The sequence below is a fragment of the Triticum dicoccoides genome, chromosome 5B (genome assembly GCF_002162155.2).
Source record: "Triticum dicoccoides isolate Atlit2015 ecotype Zavitan chromosome 5B, WEW_v2.0, whole genome shotgun sequence".
Lineage (NCBI taxonomy): Eukaryota > Viridiplantae > Streptophyta > Magnoliopsida > Poales > Poaceae > Triticum > Triticum dicoccoides.
Window position 1 is genome coordinate 165,515,664 of NC_041389.1, and position 21,730 is coordinate 165,537,393.

At 44.2% G+C, this 21,730-nt stretch overlaps 1 long non-coding RNA gene across 1 annotated transcript; it reads left to right on the top strand.

The window, feature by feature from the left end:
* The first annotated feature begins 3,641 nt into the window (after positions 1-3,641).
* Positions 3,642-6,543, top strand: LOC119307981. Its single transcript, XR_005149670.1, has 2 exons — positions 3,642-4,092; positions 5,773-6,543. It is a non-coding gene; the product is annotated as an uncharacterized LOC119307981 (long non-coding RNA).
* Positions 6,544-21,730: the final 15,187 nt, after the last annotated feature.

The following is a 21,730-nucleotide window of genomic DNA, read 5'->3' on the forward strand; positions in this document are numbered from 1 at the left end:
CATGGCAGCTTTTCACCAATTCTACCGCTTAGCGGGCGGGAACCTAGCTGCTTTGAACACGGCCTTTGTTGCACTCCCGCCAAAGAAAGATGGAGCTGTGCGGATGACAGATTTTCACCCGATCAGTCTAATCCACTCCTTCGCCAAGCTAGTCACGAAGGTGTTGTCAATTCGGCTCTCCAAAGTTATCAGCACGCTAGTTTCCCCTGCTCAGTTAGCCTTCCTGAAGACGAGATGCATACAGGACAGTTTTCTCTATGTCCAAAACGGAGTGCGGGCGCTGCATCGATCCAAAACCCCAGCGATGCTACTCAAATGAGACATCTCCAATGCCTTTGACAGCGTGTCCTGGGATTACTTGCTAGAGCTACTGCAGGAGTTAGGATTCAGCGCCAGATGGAGGGACTGGGTGGCCTGGCTACTGGCATCATCAAGCTCGGAGTTCATGCTTAATGGAGTGCCAGGGAGGAAGATTAGGCACCGCAAGGGTCTGCGGCAGGGCGACCCGCTGTCCCCACTGCTATTTATTCTGGCCATTGACCCGTTGCAACGCCTAATCGATGTAGCAGTTCAACAACAAATGATGCAGCCACTGCCGAGGAGGGAGCTGAAGCTGCGAGTCAGCTTGTACGCAGGTGATGCAGTTGTGTTCATGAACCCAGTGAAAGAAGAGATGGAGGTGCTCACCACCATACTGAATTTGTTTGGCGAGGCCATGGGCCTGAAGATCAACAGGCAGAAATCAACAGCGACCCCAATTAGATGTGAAGAAGTGGATGTTCAGCAAATTCTGCAAAGTTTTGGAGGCATCATCACTAATTTCCCGCTAAAATACTTGGGACTCCCGCTAACTCTGACAAGAACGAGACTTGTGCACCTCCAGTTTGTTTTGGACCGAATCAGAGCACGGCTAGCTGGATGGAAGGGCAGGCTCATGTCCATTGCTGGCCGACGAGTCCTCATCAGAGCAGTGCTAACTGCAATCCCAGCGTTTGCAATGTCAGTGCTTCGCATGCCCAAGAAATTCTTCAGAGAAATCGACAAAGTCAGACGACGCTTCCTGTGGGCACAAGAGAATGAGCTTTCCGGAGGCAAATGTAAAGTAAACTAGAGCAAAGTGTGCTCATCGGTGGATAAGCAAGGACTTGGCATCCTCAACCTGGTGTGCTTTAGCCGGGCCTTGCGGCAGCGATGGCTATGGCAATCCTGGAAGCATCCAGACAAGCCATGGGTTGGCATGGAGGTGTCGTGCACGGCCTCCGATCGGCTGTTTTTCAGCGCAACCACCTCGGTCACGATTGGTAATGGACAGATGGCAAGGTTTTGGACCTGCTCCTGGCACCAGGTCGGTGCGCTGCATCTCCTTTTTCCAGCTCTGTATAAGCACTCCAGGAGAAAGAACAGATCGGTTGCAGATGCCATACGTGATGATCGATGGATCCTCGACCTTTCGCACGGGCAGACAGATCAAATAGTAAGTGACTGTGTTTCCCTGGAAAGACTGCTACGACTGCTGCCCGTAAACCTTGATTCAGACGCGAGCGACGAGATCAGATGGAACTTGGAAGCCACCGGCTACTACACTGCTGCCTCGGCTTACCGGGCGCAATTCCAAGCGAACCACAACTCCACATACCCACAGATAATCTGGAAGACTTGGGCGTCCGGGAAACTGAAGATCTTCTTCTGGTTGCTGCTGCTAAATAGGTTATGGTGCAATGATCGACTGCAGCGAAGAGGGTGGCCTAATGCATACTTCTATCAGTTCTGTTTCAGAAACCTCGAGACGGTTGACCACATCTTCTGGTCCTGCCCCTTCACCATCACAATTTGGAACAGCCTCTCGCTTTGGAAGGGCTGTGAAGCGCTGCGTATGCTATCTGATGAGCAGCCCACATGCAGCGCTGAGCGGATCATGAGCATTGTCCAGGCCTCAACACCAATGTTCAGGAAGGGCATAAAGTTGCTCATAATGCTAGCTGCTTGGAAAATTTGGAGACACCGGAACGACTGCACTTTCAGGAGAAAGGAGGCATCTGGGAGAGTAATCCTGCAAGCCATCAGGCGAGGCATTGATCTATGGAGGCAGTCCGGAGCAACATGCCTGATGCATCCATTCACGCTGCCACCAGAAGGGATAGGCTGAATGGAGCTAGTGCTGGATTTGCCGCCGGGTCAAAACCTGGGCTTTTTCAATTTTCATTTTTCTGTTTAATCCTTTGATAATTCTGATCACCTCATGTATTTGACTTTATCCATTGCTCTCTGCTATGATCAACATGAAAAGCCAGCCAACCTGGATCTTTCAAAAAATACTTATTCTTCTTTTAGAAAAAACTTCCATCGCGCCGCCATGGATGAGCTATGTGCCCAGCCTCGAAGCACCGCTCGACGCACTCGCCTGGCGCTGCCCTCGCCGCCGGTCGCCGTCGTTGCCGCCGGCCACTAGTCACTGTGTCGCTGCCGGTCCTCATCATGGTGGAAGCAAAAAATATAGTTGGATCCAACAAAAACCGAACATGGTGGAAGCAAAAACTGGAGCAGCTCGCCGCGGGTCAGAGTGCCTAGCAACAAAAATCAGAAGCAGCGAAAATCTTCGCCACGGGTCAAAATCCGGTGGTAGGTTGAAGCAAAATAAAAATGCTTCCAGCAAAAACGACATAAGCATTTGAGAGCTCTGCAATCGTTGAAGCACAACATTATCTCGGTTCCAACAAAAAAATTACATCGTTCCAGCAAAAACAAAATTTTGGTTCGGCAAAAGGAAAATGCATTCGCAAAAATGGCCATCCCTCTTGCAGCTCCCTGAGTAGCCGGTTGCAGCTCCGACCTGCACGGTTGCAGCTCCCGACATTGAACGGCGTTGGATGCAGCACTCTTCACCGCTGGATGTAGCTTCCTCCTCGTGGACCTTGTAGCACATACACCACACCATCAGGTTGCAGCAAACCGGGGCACCGCTTCCAGTAAACAAGATGTGCATCACAATTGAATGGGGATGGTAGCAAAAAACGAAAGGGGTTGTAACAAAACAAAAAGGTGGATCCAGCAAAAATAAATACCTGGTTCCAGCATGAACTCGCCGCCACCATGGCCGGTTGCAGCTTGGCCATGGTGACGGGCGCACCCTGGCTGCGGCGGCCATGGACAGGGCGCGCATCCAGCTGCTGGCGGAGGCGGACAAGGCGACGAGTGCGCCCGTCGCTGCGAGCGGCCATGGAGAAGGGTGCATCCCGCGCCGGCGATCCACATACGAATCAGATGAGGCGCATCTATTTGCCGACGGCCACGGCGGCGAGCTTGCCTCCTGGGTGCGGGTGGATGGGAAGAAGACGCGGCCGGCTGGATAAGAATACGGATGGGCACCGAATGGATAAGAAGAGGAAGACAAGAGTAACGGGCGGTGCCTGGGTCACCAACAGCCACGCGTTTAGTGCTTAGGTGTGATGACATGGCTAATCGAATCGAAAAAAAATCCCACGACACGCACTCGGCCGGCCGAAACTTTGGCCGGTGTGCCGGTCGCAAACATTTACCTTTGTTTAATGGGTCCCAGCAGTAGTAGTCTTGATTTTCCCCATCCCAGAGTCTTCTTTACTTCTCCGTTCTTCTTTCCCGTAATTATTTCACACAGTGAGAATGTTTGTCTTTGCTGAGATCCCCTTTCTCCTATCCTTATTCTCTCAGCTCACCCACAAATTGCTGCTACCGGACAGATCCAATCAGCTTGCTTTCTTTACTCGCTGCATTGAGGTTGCTCGTCCTCCACCTGAATCCACTCCGCTGCTGGTTCTGCTACAGGTTTAGCATCGACGGCAGCTGGTTTGGCTGCTCGTACGCCTCATCGGTCTCTTGTAAATGGCGATGGAGGGGTAGCAGCGCTCAAGGATTAGCTGCGCCAGGGAGATAGTGAGATCGACTTGGTAATGGATTTCATCTCCCGCGGGCTCGCAGTCCTCTTGGATCCAGCTTTAGTATGAGGATGCTGACGGCATTTTCTTCCCCAAGAGCACAAGCCAGAAGCATCATCTATATATCCACTCGAGGCAGCTCGGCACTTCACAGCAACATTATTCGAAGTTCAACCTGCAGGTCCCCCTTTTTCCTTTTCCCGACTCTGTCATATTTCCCCTTTTTCTTAACCTTTTCCCCTTTTTGTGCGATTCTACCATAATATAATTAACAAAAATGCATGTTAGTGTTAAATATTTCATCATTTTTCCTTGAAATCTTGAAAAAACATGTGATTATTTTTTTAAGTGGTCTATAAGTGTTGACTGAGGTACAAAATAGATACAAGTTAGAGAAAAATTTAAAATGTAAATATATGTCTGAGCAGGCATACCAATGCAAATTAGTAGTGACCGAAAACGTCTTATATTAGTTTACATAGGGAGTACTACATATATTCATTGTATCATCGTGTACAATGACTGCTCTTTTTTTCAATTGATTGACTCAGAGCTAAGTTACTAAATGATGATAGTAAGTTTTGAATGTGAAATACATCTTAAGGTGTAGAGTTAATTTGTTTTTGCCCCCTCCACTTTTTAACGGGCTTAGGGCCGGCATTGGTAGTGTTAGTCCCCCCTACCCCTATTAATATTTGACAAATTCAAGCAACAATTAGTACATTTGTGATTAGCTATAGTTTAAATATTTCGTAGAGAAGAATTAACATATAATTAGTGAATGTGAGAACATGTCTGATTGCATTGTACATATGAAATATTACAATGCCCCCATGCTCTCACTATTGGTTTGCATTAAATAATAAGCTTGTAGAATCAAATGCCACATAATATATATTGTCTATGCTTGTTAGGCATGAACTATTTTCAACTGTTGATGCATGTTTGCAATACTTTGCAATGAAAAATTAATATATAATAATTGAATATGAAAACATGCCTGATTGCATTGTACATATGAAATATAACAATGTCCTGATGCTCTGACTATTGGTTTGTATTAAACAATAAGCTTGTAGAATCAAGTATCACATAATCTACATTGTCGGTGTTTGGTAGTACTGAACTATTTCACGTGTGGATGCATGTTTGCAATACTTTGGCACGGTAGTAGACCATATTCGACCTGCCATATCATGTTAGGATAGTTAAGTCAGATTTTATTTTAAGGATATTTCGCAGTGTACTAAATTTATATGTATGCAATTCTTATGTAAGAGGCCAGTGGCCTCATCTACTGAAAGAAGCATCATGCTGAAATTGTGTTATTTGTTCATACCATTAGAATATTTCTTTATAGGCTATGTTTGTGACCACATCGTCCTCATTGCTATCTTCATCATTTACCATTACCCATAGTCCATCCCTTTTTTTGACTCTTGAGAAGGCTACGTATAATTGTCCACGTGCGAAAACTTGTTCTGGTAGATATAATCCTACCTTGTTTATGGATTGTCCATGGCTTTTGTTGATAATCATAGCAAATCAAACTGATGTAGGATATTGTCTCATTTTTAGAACAAATGGCCATGCTAATTCAGTTGGCGGCATTATTATTCTTGGATAATGTACCTTTTCTCCCACATGTGTTCCCGTTGTTATCTATGCTTCGATAAATCTTGTTCCAAGTTGAATAGTCACCATCCTTGTACCATTGCATAACCCCGCACTTTGGTTGAAATTATGTAGGAGCGTCATAAGTATGCCAACTTTTAATTTTAGCTTGTGATTTGGGATTCCAGGAAATGTTAAACTGTTCAAGAATTCTGTTGGATATAACACTTCCGTTTCTGCATTTTAGGTAGTTGCTTTGCGTGCTATCGCAACTCAGATGGAGCTGGTGGCATCAGGACATGAAGCCGCTATCGAATTTAAGGTTGATCAGATATGAAAACCATATAATGCATCATACATATTTCTCTATATCATAGCAAGCAATCCCATTTGTTTATGTTACAGTTGTAGTATGGTTCTAGTCTTCTAGAGTATGTATTATCCTAATGTGAATACATTGGAACCAACATCCACGCATCAACCTTCTCTGGATGAGTAAAAGTATGAACCCAGACATATAGAATTGCATTACTTAATATCGAATACACATGATAGTTTTTTCTATTTGTAGATTATCAACCTTTTGAGCTAACATGTCAAACCTTTTTGATGAGCACTTCTTAGAGCATAACTGATGTATTATTGATCCATTAATAGGTCTGATTATTGTACATAATCAACCTTCTGAACTAACATGGCAAATCTTTTTAGATGAGCAATCCCTAGAGCATAATTGAGGTTTTATTGGTCCATTAATAGTTCCGATCTATAATTTCGTGAAGATTGTACCTAGAGGTGGTTTGATTGCTCGACGGAGCCGGCTAGTGCCTGCTGGAGGAAGACAATGAAGTTGACCTCGAAGAACATGAGATTTTGGTTGTATGTGGACTCTAAAGAGATATTCTTCTATTTGGAGAGACTGAATCTCTGTACATTGTTTGTGAGATTTTGGATTTGTTTGGAGAGTTTTGTACAAGTTCATGTTTTTTTGTGTGGGAGGATCATGAGAGTTTGTTCATGTTATGGTTGCCGAGAGAATATAACCTGTAGGCACTATTTTTAAGGAGGTCTAGTCACTCGTGCTATTGTCCAGCCTGTTTAGATCGGGAGATTGAGTATAAGGGATCTCACGGAAGAGTTTCCATCTCTATGTTTTTTTGGGTATTTTTTGGTCGCTCATGGCCTCCTGGGATAGTCCAGCCTCTGTACCTATTGTGATCTCACGGCACGTGCCCATCTGGTTTATGTAGATCTAATGGCTATTCTCTGTTAATCGGAAATAGACACACCGAATTAAATGTCGGATGTTTCTAATTATAGTGGGATTTTTAAGCTAATTATCTTTATTCTGATAAGCCCGTCAAATACTTTTTAGATATAATAGCTGATAGACTATTGCTTTGAATCACTTGTGTCTTAATATTCATGCCATACTTAGATACATGATCAAGATTATGCTAGGTAGCATTCCACATCAAAAATTATCTTTTTTTTATCATTTACCTACTCGAGGACGAGCAGGAATTAAGCTTGGGGATGCTGATACGTTTCCGTCGTATCTATAATTTTTAATTGTTTCATGCTAATATTATTCAACTTTCATATATTTTTGGAAACATTTTATACTATTTTTTTGACTAACATATTGATCCAGTGCCTAGTGCCAGTTCCTGTTTGTTGCATGTTTTATATTTTGCAGAAACCCAATATCGAACGGAGTTCAAACGGGATAAAAACAGACAGAGAATTATTTTGAAATATTTGTAATTTTTGGGAGGAAGAATCAACGTGAGACGGTGCCCGAGGTGGCAACAAGGGTAGCCCACGCCACCACTCCAGGTGGGCGCGCTCCCCACCCTCATGGGCCCCTCGTAAGGAGGTTGGTGCTCTACTTTGGCCGCAAGAAAAGCTAATTTTTGGAAAAATATCTGGGCAAAGGTTTCAATCCATTCGGAGTTACGGATCTTCAGATATAAAAGAAACGGTGCCAGGGCAGAATCCGAGAATGCAGAAACGGAGAGACAGAGAGATAGATCCAATCTCGGAGGGGCTCTCGCGCCCTCCCAAGCCATGGGAGCCAAGGACCCGAGGGGAAACCCTTCTCCGATCTAGGGAGAAGGTCAAGGAAGAAGAAGAAGAAGGGGGGCTCTCTCCCCCTTGCTTCCGGTGGCGCCGGAACACCGTCGGGGGCCATCATCATCACCGTGATCTTCACCAACACCCCCGCCATCTTCACCAACATCTCCATCACCTTCCCCCATCTATATTCAGCGGTCCACTCTCCCGTAACCCGCTGTATCCTCTACTTGAACATGGTGCTTTATACTTCATATTATTATCCAATGATGTGTTGCCATCCTATGATGTCTGAGTAGATTTTCGTTGTCCTATCGGTGATTGATGAATTGCTATGATTGGTTTGAGTTGCATGTTTTATTATTGGTGCTGTCCTATGATGCTCTCCGTGTCGCGCAAGCGTGAGGGATCCGCGCTGTAGGGTTTGCAATATGTTCATGATTTTCGTATGGTGGGTGGCGTGAGTGACAGAAGCACATACCCGAGTAAGTAGGTTGTTTGCGTATGGGATAAAGGAGACTTGATACTTGAATGCTATGGTTGGGTTTTACCTTAATGATCTTTAGTAGTTTCGGATGCTTGCTAGAGTTCCAATCATAAGTGCCCTTTATCTAAATAGCACCTACTTTTTATTTACGTGCTCTTTATTATCTTGCAAACCTATCCAACAACACCTGCAAAGTACTTCTAGTTTCATACTTGTTCTAGGTAAAGCAAACAGTAAGCATACGTAGAGTCGTATCAGTGGCAGATAGGACTTGAGAGAATATTTGTTCTACCTTTAGCTCCCCGTTGGGTTCGACACTCTTACTTATTGAAAGAGGCTACAATTATCCCCTATACTTGTGGGTTATCACCGGCCACCTCCTCTCTGCCTGCTTGACCGGACGTCTCTGGAAGACGCCACGCGCCAGCCCTGTACCCCCCTCACTCTCCTCCCATGCCTTCCCTCTCCTCTGCTCTCTCTCCCGCCCGGTACCAAACGCGTCAGAGAGCGCCGCCGTGCACCGCCGCGGCCACAGCCACTCCCTCGCTCCCTCTCCATCCCAGGCGTCTCTGCCTCGCCGTCTTCGTCCTCTCCACCGAGTCACGCGGCGCCAGAAGCTCTGCTGCGCCGTCACCACCGCCGTTTCCCTCCTCGGCCACCAAAGATCGTCGTCGTCGATTCACTGCCCCGAGCGCCTCCCCGAGCCCACGGAGCTGCTCTTCGACCTCCTAGTGAGGTCCTTCACCATCTCCCCTTATCCCCATGGCCTGTAGCTCGCAGTAGCATCTCTCCCCGCCGTTACCGTGGCTAGAGCAAGCTCATCTTGCCCCTCAGCACGTCATCGCGCTCGTGCTGCTCCCAGGAGCAGATCTAGCCCACCCATTCGCCCCACCGTGCACCACATCGCCGATTCCAAGCACTCCCGAACTCCAATCGCGGCGCAAGTTGCTGCCACCGTTGACATAGACCACCGGAGCCGCTATTGCGTGCACCACTCGACGCGGACGAGCCTCCCCGTCGCGTAGATGCCCTTCGCCGGCCATTTGGTCGCCGGAGGAGGAATCCCGAGCCCCTCCGCCGTCTCTGGCCTTGCCGGCGACGAGCCCCGGTTCAACTCCGGCGAGTTTGACCCGGGTTTGACCCCTGTTTGACCCCCCAGGGTCACTGACGCGTGGGCCCGCCCCTGTTAATTATTAGTTAGGTCTAGTTTGGTGCTAATTAACCTAGATTAGTGCTTAACCTAACACTAACTAACTCTGTTAGTTAGTTGTGTCACTGACCAATGGGCCCCACTGGCCAGGTTTGACCTGGAGGGCGCCTATTGACCTGCTGAGGCCAGCATGACGCAATGCTAACGCAGTAATCGGTTTTATCTGGATTTAGTCTTACTCAGGAAATTCCAGAAAATAGTGCTAACTTCTAAAATTCATAGAAATTCAACCATTACTCCAAATGAAATAAATTATATATGAAAATGATCAGAAAAATCCAAAGAATCTGTTTATGGCATTATCATGCATGTTTGAGCAACGTAAAGCTTCTGTATACAACAATTTGAATTAATGGCATTTGAAATGTCATATATGGAGTTTGAATTTGAATCTTAGATTGAAACCAACTCCATTTAACCTGTTGCTAGTTGCATTAGCTCAATCCATAGAATACTGCCATGTCATGATCATGCACCATATTGTTGCATTGCATTGATTGTGTTCTTCCTTGTTTGCCGGTATTTGTCCCCTCTCAGTAAACATGGTTTCAACGATGAGTTCGATGACACCGATGAAGAGTTATATCATCTTCAGAAGTGCCAGGCAAGCAAAACCCCCTTGTTCATTCCGATACAATCCCACTCTCTCGCTTCTGCTCTCTTTTACTACATTAGGACAACAACGATTCATCTGTTACTTGATGTGGTAGTTGAACCCCTTCTCCTCTACATGACCTGTCATTGCCACAGTAAATAGATGAAACCCACTAGTATGAGTAGGAGTTGTTTGAGCCCTGATGTGCCTACTCATTCATGCTTGTTTGTCATGCCTGCTACTGCTTAGAGTTGAGTCAGGTCTGATTTATCAGGGATGAATTGGAATGGTGATGAACAGGTCCTACTGTGTGTGAGCTAAGTGTATGAACACGATTTGGTAAAGGTAGCGGTGACAGGCCATGTAGGAGTACGTGGTGGGTTGTCTCATTGAAGCCCTCCTTAGGAACTGAGTTCTGTGTTTGTGATCCATGAAACAGCTACTACCATGCATTGGGCCCGGAAATATGACCCCGCTCGACTTCTTAACCACCCTAGTCCTCTGTCCAGGAGTTGCAAGTAGTTTCTGGTGTTTGTAGTTGCTGGGGGCCGTGCGTAGCGCCGACCAGAGGGGTGGGCTGTGATGCGGTAGGCACGTGGCCGGGTATGCCGGGCGCCCGTTTGGTGTCGCGGAACCCTGTACACATCGTTCAGGGCCATATGTGGAAACCTCGGCCGGACTCCCTGCGGATGGAACCTGAATAGGCGATAAACCTGGACTAGAGACTTGAGTGTGTTAGGTAGGTCATGGTCTACACCCACGTCGGCTTTCGCTTGAAGTCTGTCGAGCACATGTCGTGTGCAGACGCTAAGTGGTGGAAACATGTATAAAGAAGTACACCCCTGCAGGGTTATAAATGATTTGTTCGAATAGCCGCGTCCGCGGTAAAGGACTTCTGGGTTGCCTATAATAGTTCATAGACAAGTGAAAGTGGATACTATAAAATGCACAAGACAAGCGTGAGTGCTATGGATGGCGTCCTCGTAGGAAGACGGGAGCAGATCCATAGTGGTGTATTGATATGGTGAATATGTGGACTCGTGTTTGCCACCTCAAAAGAGTTACTTGCAGTCGTAGTTAAGGATAGCCACCGAGTCAAAGCTGGCTTGCTGCAGTTAAACCCCCACCATCCCCTTTGTTGAAAACGACGCATATGTAGTTAGTTCTGATGTAAGTCTTGCTGGGTACATTTGTACTCACGTTTGCCTATTTTATGTTTTGCAGAGAGACTTCCGTCTCGCTAGTAGTTCCGCGTGGACTTCGGCATTTAGCTTGTTACCTCAGCTACGATCTTGTGCCCTCGGCATGATCTGGTAGTCAGGCTTCTCAGCCTTTTTCATTTGTAGATGTCTGTACTCAGACATGTTAAGTTTCCACATGTGCTTGACTTGTATGCTCTGAATGTTGGGTCATGAGACCCATGTTTGTAATATCTCGCTCCTTGGAGCCTATTGAATAAATACTTTGAGTCGTAGAGTTTTGTTGTGATGCCATGTTGTATTTATACATATCGAGCATATTGTGTGTATGATTGAAATGCTTGGTATGTGTGGGATCCGACAACCTAGTTGTCTATCCTTTCTAGCCTCTCTTATGGGGAAATGTAGTCTAGTGCTTCCATTGAGCCATGGTAGTCTGCTACAGCCCGGTTTACCAGAGTCCTGTTAGCCCAGTTGCTACTGCTCTGGAACACTTAGACTAGCTGGCATGTGTCCTTCTTTGATCCTGTGTCTGTCCCTTCGGTGAAATATCACACGGTGTCTTTCGGAGTCCTGTTAGCCTGCTACAGCCCGGATTCCCGGAGTCCTGCTAGCCTAGTTGCTATAGCCCGAATTCACTCACTGATGACCGACACGTTTGTTGCTGGGTCATGTATGCCTGTCCCTGTAAGTTAGTGCCACTTTGGGTTCATGACTAGTCATGTCCGCCCGGGTTCTCTGTCATATGGATGCTAGCGACACTATATATACGTGAGCCAAAAGGCGCAAACGGTCCCGGGCCAGGTAAGGTGGCACCCGTGGGAATACCGTGGGTGAGGCCGCAAAGTGATATGATGTGTTTCATGCTAGATCGGTGTGACTTAGGATCGGGGTCCTGATAGCAAGGTACCTCCACGACCTTGCGCCTCATTAAGAACCCTATGTACTTGGTCAGCACGGTGCTGAGGGATACGCGCGAGCGCTACCCCATGTAGCAGAAGCTCCTCCTCTTGCTCCTCATTACCTCCAGGAAGCTGCACCTCTACTTCCAAGGCCACCCCATTAAGGTCATCTCTGCGCACCCCTTGGGGCAAATCCTGCGCAGCTCCAATGCTGCCGGCCGAGTCGCCGGACGGAACATCGAGCCGCGAGTGGCAAAATGGACGAATCCGTATTAGGAAGGGCCCTGTGAGAACAAATCCCTCCTACCGTGGGATGAGGCGCCCAGGGGCGGGTCATGCACTTTGATGGCGTGTTCTCCAGGTAGGGCGCTGGGGCTGGGGTTGTGCTTACCAGACCAACCGGAGACAAGCTCTACTACACTATCCACCTTTGCTTTGGGCACGATGAAAAGGTCTCCAACAACATCACAGAGTATGAGAGACTCATCGCTAGCCTCAAGGCCGCCTTTGCCCTGGGCATCAAGCGCCTCACTATCAAGGGTGATTCTCAGCTCCTCGTCAAGTTCTCTAATACAAATACAAGCCCAAGGACTAGCACATGGCAGCCTACCTAGAGGAGGTACGTAAGCTCAAGAAGCATTTCCTTGGCTTTGAGCTACAGCACATTCCATGCGGCGTCAACAAGGAGGCCGACGACATCGCCAAGCAAGCGTCTCGCCATGAGCCCCAAAGCCCAGGCGTTTTCGAAGAAAGGCTCCTCAGGCCATCAGCACGCCTCCCACCGCTGGCACAACACTGCATCATGAAGAGCTTCCTCCCGCGCCATCCATGGGAGTGCCAGACTACGGCCCAGCCTCGGGAGCCCGCTTGCTGCTGGCTGATACGTCTCCAACATATCTATAATTTTTGATTGTTCCATGCTATTATATTACCCCTTTTGGATGTTTATGGGCTTTATTTTACACATTTATATCATTTATGGGACTAACCTACTAACCGGAGGCCCAGCCCGTATTGCTGTTTTTTTTTGCCTATTTCAGTATTTTGAAGAAAGGAATATCAAGCGGAGTCCAAACGGAATGAAACCTTCAGGAGCATGATTTTTTGGAACGAACGTGATCCGGAGAACTTGGAGTGCAAGTCAAGAAGCTTGCGAGGTGGCCAGGAGACAGGAGGGTGCGCCCCCTATCTCCTGGGCCCCACAGGCGGCCACCGACGTACTTCTTCCTCCTATATATACCTACGTACCTCGAAAACATCCAGGGGGCCAACGAAACACAATTTCCACCACCGTAACCTTCTGTATCCGCGAGATCCCATCTTGGAGCCTTCGGCGGTGCTCCACCGGAGGGGGGAATCGACCATGGATGGCTTGTACATCAACACCATAGCCCCTCCGATGAGTCATGAGTAGTTTACCACAGACCGTCGGGTCCATAGTTATTAGCTAGGTGGCTTCTTCTCTCTTTTTGGATCTCAATACAATGTTCTCCCCCTCTCTTGTGGAGATCTATTCGATGTAAACTCTTTTTGCGGTGTGTTTGTCGAGATCCGATGAATCGTGGTTTTATGATCAAGTTTATCTATGAGAAATATTTGAATCTCCTTTGAATTCTTTTATGTATGATTGAGTTATCTTTGCAAGTCTCTTCGAATTATCAGTTTGGTTTGGCCTACTAGATTGATCTTTCTTGCCATGGGAGAAGTGCTTAGCTTTGGGTTCAATCTTGCGGTGTCCTTTCCCAATGACAGCAGGGGTAGCAAGGCACGTATTGTATTGTTGCCATCGAGGACAAAAAGATGGGGTTTATATCATATTGCTTGAGTTTATCCCTCTATATCATGTCATCTTTCTTAATGTGTTACTCCGTTCTTATGAACTTAATATTCTAGATGCAGGCAGGAGTCGGTCGATGTGTGGAGTAATAGTAGTAGATGCAGGCAGGAGTCGGTCTACTTGTCGCGGACGTGATGCCTATATACATGATAATGCCTAGATAATCTCATAATTATTCGCTTTTCCATCAATTGCTCGACAGTAATTTGTTCACCCACCGTAATACTTATGCTATCTTGAGGAAAGCCACTAGTGAAACCTATGGCCCCCGGGTCTATCTTTTATCATATAAGCTTTTATTTGCATCTTTACTTTTTGCTTCTATATTATAAAATACCAAAAATATATTTATCTTATCATACTATCTCTATTAGATCTCACTTTCGCAAGTGGCCGTGAAGGGATCGACAACCCCTTTATTGCGTTGGTTGCGCTTTGTTTGTTTGTGTAGGTGCGCGGGACTTTTGAGGAGCCTCCTACTAGATTGATACCTTGGTTCTCAAAAACTGAGGGAAATACTTACGCTACTATTGATGCATCACCCTTTCCTATTCAAGGAAAACCAACGCAAGCTCAAGACGTAGCAAGAAGGATTTCTGGCGCCATTGCCGGGGAGGTCTTCAGTCAAGTCAAGACATACCAAGTACCCATCACAAACGCATCTCCCTCGCATTTACATTATTTTCCATTTGCCTCTTGTTTTCCTCTCCCCCACTTCACCCTTGCCGTTTTATTTGCCGTCTCTTTCCCGATCTCCTCTCTCTTTTCCGCTTGCCTTTCTCCCGTTTGCTCATGTGTTTCATCGTTTACCTTGTCGTTATGGCTAGCTCAATCTTTATCCCTTCGTCTCCCGACTTTGAAGTTCTCCACTTCAAGCAAAGACAAGGATAAAATTTAAAAGATGTTTGGTTTAGGATGTTAGAATCTTATCGTAGTTGCGCTTTAGAAGGAGATTTCAAGATTTTAATTCGCAATTTTTATGTTGGGTTAACCTTACCCCCACAAACAACTCCTTGATTTCGCCGCTTTAGAAGGGGAATTTATTGAAATTGATCCTAGTTCCGCTTATGAAGTTATAGAGGGGATAGTAGGAGTACTTTCCCTACAAAAAGGATCACCCTTCTCTCTTGAAGGAACCCAAATTTTAGAGAAATTACTTGAATTGCAAAAACTTGCTGAACCATTTAAGAATATTGTTGGGAGTATCAACCGCATGAATAATTTGATCACACTTTACAATAAGCGGTTGGATGCCTTAGATCAAAGGGTCTCTGACCATGAAGGTAAACGCAAAGAGCCTCCCGGACTTCAGCATAATTCCATTAAAAAGATGGGTGCCAAAGAGGGCACTACTTAGATCTATCTTCGCTTTTATGCATAGCTAGGGGCGTTAAACGATAGTGCTAGTTGGGAGGCAACCCAAATTTATTTGTGTTTTTGTTTTTGTTCCTGTTTAGTAATAAATTTTGCATATACCTTCTGTTTAGATATGTTTTTATCTTTTAATTAGTGTTTGTGCCAAGTAGAACCTATAGGATAACATATGATGATAGTTGATTTGATTCTGCTGAAAAACAGAAACTTTGTGCGCACGAAATTAGTTTTGTTAAATCACAGAAACATGATTTTGTGTTGATTCTTTTTGCTGCTGATCAATAGACAAATCGTCCAGGACTTCCTATTTTGGTAGGAATTTTAGAGTTCCAGAAAATTGCGTTAGTTACAGATTTCTACAGACTGTTCTGTTTTTGACAGATTCTGTTTTTCATGTGTTGTTTGCTTATTTTGATGCATCTATGGCTAGTAAAATAGTTTATAAACCATAGAGAAGTTGGAATACAGTAGGTTTAACACCAAAATAAATAAAGAATTAGTTCATTACAGGACCTTATGTGGTGGTTTTGTTTTCTTTCACTAACGGAGCTTATAAGATTTCATGTTGAGTTTTGTGTTGTGAAGTTTTCAAGTTTTGGGTAATGCTTTGATGGACTATGGAATAAGGAGTGGCAAGAAACTAAGCTTGGGGATTCCCATGGCACCCCAAGATATTCAAGAATAGCCAAAAGTCTAAGCTTGGGGATGCCCCGGGAAGGCATCCCCTCTTTCGTCTTCGTTCATTGGTAACTTTACTTGGAGCTATATTTTTGTTCGCCACATGATATGTGTTTTGCTTGGAGCGTCGTGTATTATATTGGTCTTTGCTTTTTATTTTACCAAAATCATCCTTGCTGTACACACCTTTTGGGAGAAGCCCACTTGATTAGAATTTGCTAGAATACTCTATGCGCTTCACTTATATCTTTTGAGCTTGATAGTTTTTGCTCTAGTGCTTCACTTATATCTTTTAGAACACGACGGTGGCTTAATTTTGAAGAAATTGCTAGTCTCTCATGCTTCACTTATATTATTTTGAGAGTCTTTTAGAACAGCATGGTATTTGCTATGGTTACAAATTTGGTCCTAAAATGATGAGCATCCAAGTTAGGTATAATAAAAACTATCATAGAAAGTGCATAAAACACTAGGATCAATTCGATGCTTGATAATTGTTTTGAGATATAAAGGTAGTAATGTTAGGGTCACGCTAGTGGGTAATTATGAAATTGAGAAATACTTGTGTTGAAGTTGGCAAGTCCCGTAGCATGCACGTATGGTAAAAGTTGTGTGACAAATTTGTTGCATGAGGTGCTCTTTTAATTGCCTTCCTTATGAGTGGAGGTCGGGATCGCGCGATGGTTAACTCCTACCAACCCTTCCCCTAGGAGCATGCGTAGTAGTACTTTGCTTCGAGGGCAAGTAGACTTTTGCAATAAGTATATGAGTTCTTTATGACTAATGTGAGTGCATGGATATACACACACTCATCCTTCCACTTTGCTAGCCTCTATTATACCGCGCAACTTTCGCCGGTATCTTGCACCCATTATTTACCTTCCTCAAAACAGCCACCATACCTACCTATTATGTCATTTCCATACCCATTCCGAGATATATTGCCATGCAACTTTCCACCGTTCCATTTATTATGACACACTTCATCATTGTCATATTGCTCTTTGCATGATCATGTAGTTGACATCGTATTTGTGGCAAGGCCACCTTCATAATTTTCATACATGTCACTCTTGATTCATTGCATATCCCAGTACACCGCCGGAGACATTCATATAGAGTCATATCTTGTTCTAGCTTTGAGTTGTAATTCTTGAGTTGTAAATCAATAAAAGTGTGATGATCTTCATTATTAGAGCATTGTCTCAATGATGAAAGGATGATGAAGACTATGATTCCCCCACAAGTCGGGATGAGACTTCGGACTTTACAAAAAGAAAAAAACAAAAGAAAAAGAAAGGCCAAAGAAAAAAAAGGAAAAAAAGAAGAAGAAAAAAATGAGAGAAAAAGAGAGAAGGGATAATGCTACTATCTCTTTTTCCACACTTGTGCTTCAAAGTAGCACCATGATCTTCATGATAGAGAGTCTCCTATGTTGTCACTTTCATATACTAAGTGGGAATTTTTCATTATAGAACTTGGCTTGTATATTCCAATGATGGGCTTCCTCAAAATGCCCTAGGTCTTCGTGAGCAAGCAAGTTGGATGCACACCCGCTTAGTTTCTTTTGTTGAGCTTTCATATATTTATAGCTCTAGTGCATCCGTTGCATGGCAATCCCTACTCACTCACATTGATATCTATTGATGGGCATCTCCATAGCCCGTTGATACGCCTAGTTGATGTGAGACTATATTCTCCATCTTTTTATCCTCACAACCACCACCATATACCACCATAGTGCTATGTCCATGGCTTGCGCTTATGTATTGCGTAAGAGTTGAAAAAGCTGAAGCGTGTTGAAAAGTATGAACCAATTGCTTGGCTGAAACAGGGGTTGTGCATGATGGGAGTATTTTGTGTAATGAAAATGAAGCATGGCCTAACTATATGATTTTGTAGGGATAAGCTTTCTTTGGTTATGCTATTTTGATAGGACATCATTATTTGTTAGTATGCTTCGAAGCATTATTATTTTTATGTTTTATAAGCTTTTATTTTGAATCATTTGGATCTGAACATTCATGCCACAATAAAGAAAATTACATTGAGACTTATGCTAGGTAGCCTTCCACATCAAAAATTCTGTTTTTATCATTTACCTACTCGAGGACGAGCAGGAATTAAGCCTGGGGATGCTTGATACGTCTCCAACATATCTATAATTTTTTATTGTTCCATGCTATTATATTACCCCTTTTGGATGTTTATGGTCTTTATTTTACACATTTATATCATTTTTGGGACTAACCTACTAACCGGAGGCCCAACCCGTATTGCTGTTTTTTTGCCTATTTCAGTATTTCGAAGAAAAGGAATATCAACTGGAGTCCAAACGGAATGAAACCTTCGGGAGTGTGATTTTTGGAACGAATGTGATCCGGAGAACTTGGAGTGCAAGTCAAGAAGCTTGCGAGGCGGCCAGGAGACAGGAGGGCGCATCCACCCCCTCCTCCTATATATACCTACATACCCCGAAAACATCCAGGGGGCCAACGAAACACAATTTCCACCACCATAACCTTCTGTATCCACGAGATCCCATCTTGGAGCCTTCGCCGGTGCTCCTCCGGAGGGGGAATCGACCATGGAGGGCTTCTACATCAACACCATAGCCCCTCCAATGAGTTGTGAGTAGTTTACCACAGATCTTCTGTCCATAGTTATTAGCTAGATGGCTTCTTCTCTCTTTTTGGAGATGGCTGTATCTTCCATACTACATGCATTATAGGCAGTTCCCAAACAGAATGGTAAAAGTTTATTCTCCCCCACCACCAACAAGCATCAATCCATGGCTTGCTCGAAACAACGAGTGCCTCCAACTAACAACAGCCCTGGGGAAGTTTTGTTTAATTAGATTGATTTGCTTTGATCTTTTTGGATCATGGGACTGGGCATCCCAGTTACCGGCCCTTTCTCATGAATGAAGAGCGGAGTCCACTCCTCTTGAGAATAACCCACCTAGCATGGAAGATATAGGCAGCCCTAGTTGAAACATGAGCTGCTCGAGCATACAAAACAGAATTTCATTTGAAGGTTTGGAGTTTGTCACATACAAATTTACTTGGAACGACAGGTAAATACCGCATATAGGAAGGTATGGTGGACTCATATGGAACAACTTTGAGGTTTAAGGAGTTTGGATGCACAAGCAGTATTCCCGCTTAGTACAGGTGAAGGCTAGCAAAAGACTGGGAAGCGATCAACTGAGAGAGTGACAACAGTCATAAACATGCATTAAAATTAATTCACACCAAGTACAAGCATGAGTAGGATATAATCTACCATGAACATAAATATCATGAAGGCTATGTTGATTTGTTTCAACTACATGCGTGAACATGTGCCAAGTCGAGTCACTCGATTCATTCAAAGGAGGATACCATCACATCATACCACATCATAATCATTTTAATAGCATGTTGGCACGCAAGGTAAACCATTATAACTCATAGCTAATTAAGCATGATACAAGCAACTAGAATCTCTAAATGTCATTGCAAATATATTTGCTTCATAATAAGCTGAATCAGGAACGATGAACTCATCATATTTACAAAAACAAGAGAGTTCGAGTTCATACCACCTTTTTTCATCTCAATCAGTCCATCATATATTGTCATTATTGCCTTTCACTTGCACGTACGACCGAACGATGTGTATAATAATAATAGGGCACGTGCATTGGACTAAGCTGGAATCTGCAATCATTGAACTCAAGAGAGAAGACAAAGTAATATGGGCTCTAAGTTAAATAAACAATCATGCATATGAGAGCCACTAAACATTTTCAATATGGTTTTCTACTCTCGACCCCCAAAGGAAAGAAAAGAAAATAAAACTATTTACACGAGAAAGATCCCAACAAGTAAGAAAAAGAACGAGAAATCTTTTTGGGTTTTCATTTTAATTTCTACTACAAGCATGGAAATTAAACTAACAAAGTTTTTGATTTTTCTTAAGTTTATCAAACTCACAAGAAGAAAGCGAGAAAAAGAAAATTAAACTAACATGGATAATACAATGAAAGAGTATGAGCACCGACGACTAGAATAGTGTGTGAACATGAATGTAAAGTCGGTGAGAAATACGGACTCCCCCAAGCTTAGGCTTTTGGCCTAAGTTGGTCTAATGCCAAGGGTAGCCTGGCTGATATCCGTAGTTGTAACTGGGGTCGTACTGAGATGCAGCAGCAAATGCCTCCGGAGCTGCGGCATGCTGGCGAGCCGCCTACGCTCTCCCCTCGTGTTCAGCTGCTTCCTCCCTGGTAACAACATATCTTCCTTTTGCCTGGTAATCAAAAAGGAGAGGAGCAGGAAGAGTAACATGGACAGCGTGGCGTCTGTCATAGATTAGTCGATACTGGAGGAATTGTTCATTCCTCTTAAGAAAATGATGTTGGACCATAGTGTCGTAATCTAAATAAGCAGGAGGTAACATCATATCCCCCTCTCGTGGGGCTATACCAAGATAATTAGCCACACGGGTCGCATAATTCCTCCAAATAAATCTCCAGCCCTACCATTATTATGCATCCTACGTGCAACTATTTCCCCCAAGTTATAATCTTTATAACCTAACATGGCACTCTTGAGGACACAAAGATCAGGGACACACATATGACATGCTTCATCTTTACCGTTAATGCATCTACCAATGAAAAGAGCAAAATAATGTATAGCAGGAAAATGAATGCTCCCTATGGTAGATTGTGCTATGTACCTAGATTCTCCCACAGTTATACTAGAAAGAAAGTCTCTAATGCAGATTTGTGGGGATCATTAATATTGCCCCACTGTGGAAGTTTGCAAGCAGTTGTAAAATCCTCTAAGTTCATGGTATAAGATGTATCATAGATATCAAATAGGACACTCAAAGAATTACGTGTACAATTATATTTAAACCTTCACACAAATGAATCAGTCAATTGATAGTACTGAGGACACTTATCTTGTAAGAAGTCCTCCAGATCAGCATTACGCACATACGCGCCAAATTCCTCCTTAAAGCCTGCTTCGACCATAAAATCGTCGGATGGCCACTCACAAGCTCGTACTTCTGCGTCCCTCGATAGTTCATCATCTTGCTCACGTATAGCAATCCTGTGTCCTTTCTTTATCGAGGAACCACCTTGGTACATTCTGCTAGACATAATTCTTTTTCTGAAATTTTAGTAACTTCAAAATAAAAGTGAATAAAAATAAAGAAGATTGGTAGCAACTACTCCTACAAGTTCCTAGAGCCTATATCATGCATTGGAATTACTTGGGACCTCATAAATTTAACATGCAAGCTCAAGAACATGGTCACCTATGTAGCAAAAATTTGCAATGAATAAAGCACTAGAACAAAAACTAATTGGACCAATAGGGGAGTCACATACCAAGCAACAATCTCCCAAATCAGTTTTATAAATGGAGCTTTGAGCAACGAGATCGAAAATCGCAGCAAAATGAGCTAGAACTCATGCTTGAGCTGGATGGGTATTTTTTGGGGAAGAAGATGGAGTGTGTGGGTGCTGGCATAAGTTGAGGGGGGCCACCAGGGGCCCACGAGACAGGGGGGCATGCCCAGGGGGTGCGAGCGCGCCCTCCACTCTCGTGGCCTGGTGCTTTCCCCTCCTGTAGTGATTTCAGTGCCTAAAATCCTCAAATATTCCATAAAAAATCATACTAAATTTGCAGGGCATTTGGAGCAGTTTTATTTTTGGGATATTTTTTATTGCACGGATAATTCAGAAAACAGATGGATAATATTATTTTTGCTTTATTTATTCTAAATAACAGAAAGTAAAAAGAGGGTACAGAAGGTTGTGCCTTGTAGTTTCATCCATCTCATGATCATCAA